This window comes from Orycteropus afer, unplaced genomic scaffold (genome assembly GCF_000298275.1).
Source record: "Orycteropus afer afer isolate SDZICR_OR568_19922 unplaced genomic scaffold, OryAfe1.0 scaffold00832, whole genome shotgun sequence".
Taxonomy (NCBI): domain Eukaryota; kingdom Metazoa; phylum Chordata; class Mammalia; order Tubulidentata; family Orycteropodidae; genus Orycteropus; species Orycteropus afer.
In genome coordinates, this window is record NW_006922419.1 from 741,835 (window position 1) to 745,408 (window position 3,574).

The following is a 3,574-nucleotide window of genomic DNA, read 5'->3' on the forward strand; positions in this document are numbered from 1 at the left end:
TTGTAATATTCCCTGTTGTGTGTATTATCTCTAGTTATTTGTGTCTTCTTTCCAATTTACTGAAATTTATCAACTTTGTTACTTGTTTTCAAAGTAGGAAATTTGGATGTATTCATTTTCTCTATTATTTCAGTCTTTTATTTATCTCTATATTTTATGAATCCTGTTATTCCATCACTTAATAAGCTTTGGGTAATGTGTTATTCTTATATAAACTTTCCAAGGGGAAAACTTTAATCATTGATTTAAGACCTGTCTTATTTAACATGATTTTTTTTCTTCCCCCTGTAAGGGCTGCTTAAGCTGAATCCACAATTTGTGATGTATTGTGTGTTAATTTTCCTTCAGTTTAACATATTTTCTAATGACTGAATGAGAAGTTGGAATTTGAGCAAATTTTGAAGAAGGGAAAGGTTAGTTATGCAGGCTTATGGAAAGAAAGTGTTCTAGGTGGGGAAATGTCTGTGCTAAAGCTCTGTGCAAAGGATAGTCAATGCAGTTTGACAAATAATAAGGAGACCAGGGTTACAACAATGTCATTTTGTTGGTGGGGGTGAGGGAGCGAATAAACAGCACTGCATGTAAATGATGATAGTGATAATGTAGTGGAGGAAAAGTTGCAGAGCTGAGGGAATACACTGGATAGTTGGTTTTGCTCTGTTGAGGGAAAAAAAAAATCAGGAGATGGAATCCACATACTATCTATTGAACCTAGAAAGAACGTTTTGGGCTCTGTAACTTTCTCCATGAATAGAATGTGGGAGAAGTGATACTGCATATCTTTTGAGGTATAAATGATGATACAGCCTCCACCTGACTCTCTTTTAGGACACTCTCCATGTTGTAAGAAAGCCCAAAGTGACCTATGTGGAATGATAACATGGATATCAACTGAGGTCCTTAGCTAAGAATCAGTGTCAACTGTCTTCAGTATCAACCATCACAAGTGAGTGAACATTTAAATAATTTCAGATCCCAGCCTTTGAGTCTTCCAGCCAAAACTCTAGACATTGTGGGACAGAAGCATGTCATTTTTGCCTTCTAGAATTCTGAACTACAGTCTCCATCATTAACCACAAATTGATTTAAGCAAAAGAATGTTGGCACTTGAGTTTTAGGCAATGGCTTGAAATGTGTTTGCGTGATGTGGCATGCCCTCTTTTGTTTCTGTCGTTGCCACCATAAGAACACGTCCACTATCCCACTGGTGCAAGAAGTGTGAGAGACACGCGGGAAGAGATCTGGACACAATAGCCCGGGGCTCAGCCTGGCTCAAGTATGCTAGCCAGTACGCAGGTGCAAGAATGTAAATTTTTTAAAATGTGGTTTGAAGGAACTGAGTTTGAGCTGATTTATTTTGTAACATGACGTTGGCAACAAACAATTGATCAAAAAGGAAGTCTAACAATATGAACACAAACTGGAAAAATTGCTCTGTTTTCACAGAATCATAATGGCATAACTATACAGAGAATAATCACCTCTAATAACTCTAAAGAAAGAAGTTTGAGTATATCCTCCTAGAAAGAGATAACCTAAGGAAAAAAGGAACCACAAGGAAATCCTAAATTACATGTAAGAGGATTATTAATAACAAAAATATCTATTCATTACTTTGAAGCAAAAACCAACACTTGAACATCCATTTACAGGTACACACATGTATTGGGATATATACATCCTAGAATTAAGTAACTAAGTAATAATGTCAATTTCTTAAGGGGAGATTTTTTTTAGTCAGAGAGAAGAGATGCATATAGTGTCCATAATCTATAAAAGCATGTGTTGTTCTTGTTGTTGTTATATGCCATCGAGTCAGACCAGACTCGTAGCGACCCCTCCTTGGGTTTCAGTAGCAGTATCTCTAAGGAAGTAGATTGCCTCATCTTCCTTCTAAGGAGTGGCTGGTGCGTTTGAACCACCAGCCTTCTGGTTAGCAGTCAAGTGCCTTAGGCACTACGCTACCAGAGCTCCCATAAAAGTGTGAATGACTGGAAATCTTCCTGACACCGTTTTTGGAAAGACAGTCTGTCACAGGTAGGAAAATATACCCTTCTTTGACTGGGGAGAACTGGAAAATTACATAACAAAGGGTAGATATCCATAGAAGGTAAAAAATTGAGAACAATAATCCCATCTACCTAAATACAAAGCTTCTTGAAATGAAAATGTTTTGTTACATATACACATAGTCCCTGACTTAAGATGAGGTTCTCTTCTGACAACAGCACCATCATAAGTCATTTCTGTCATAAGTCAGAAAACTCATGCTGTTTCCTTTAGTTTTCATTATATTTGCCTTTTATTATCAATATCCTTATAAATCTGATATTTATTTGTCTTTGAGGGTTGGGAATATTACATCTAAAAATGATAACATCAGCAAATTATGTGCTGCAATATTGCATGTAGTATGTGTTACTAATGACAAGATGTCATAAAAGCTTGCAAATGGTCATGTAAAGCACAATTATTGGTTTCTTCTCTTTAGGAGCAATGAAGACTGAAGAAAATCAAAGGCACGTGGAAACAATTACTCCATGGGACGAGTGGATCCCATGAACCTCCGCTTCTACCGTCCTGAGATCTAGACTCTATGGCTGGCACTAAGGATGCTGTAGGGCTTGGACCTTGGATTGACCTGCTAGTTCTATGGTCTCTGTAGCCCAAAGAGATTGATCTTGCCATCACCAGCACCAGACAGAGGTCTTCTTGGTCCTCATATTTGTGTCTGTGTGTCACTAGCTACAGATTCTAAAACTCGAATGGATGCTTCCATTTGGTAGAGCCTAGAGCTCTGGTGATGCAATTTTTTTTTCAAGTTTTATTATAATTTATACATCCTAAAAGCTTGCAAATGGTCATGTAAGGCATAATAATTTGTTTCTTCTCTTTAGGAGCAATGAAGACTGAAGAAAATCAAAGGCACATGGAAACAATTACTGCATGGGACTAGTGCATCCCATGAACCTCCACTTCTACCGTCCTGAGACCCAAATAATTAGATGGTTCCCAAATGCCACTGCTGCCTACTCTGAAAGTGATCCAGGAGGCCCTGGAGAGAGGGGGAGAACATGTGTGGTGAGTCTCAAAATTATAAAAGACAACTTTGAGCCAAAAAGTAACCTGGCCTACAGGCTTCCTATGAGTCAGAATTGACTTAATGACAGTGGGTTTTTTGAATTACGGTGTAAACAATAACACCAGGGAGGAACACCTTCCTTAGAACAATCAACTATATGAGATCAAAAGGGCAGCATTTGCCCAGGGATAGAGACCAGAAGACAGGAACAGGAATGGTTAGGAAAGAAAGACAAATAGAAATGGTAACCATAGGGAAGAAGTGGTAAGAGTGTTGTTATATTACGGGACTGCATTACATGTCAAGAAACAAAATATATATTTATTTTTGAATGGAGAAGCATTTTGTTTTGTAGAATTCTACTCATATCAATAACAAAGTAATTTTTAAAAAGATGTTAAAAAATGGATAATCATATGTGTAGTTTGTCATAACTTGAAGACATCATAAGTTGCCAACTACATGTATTTTTACCACAATTTTGAAATAATA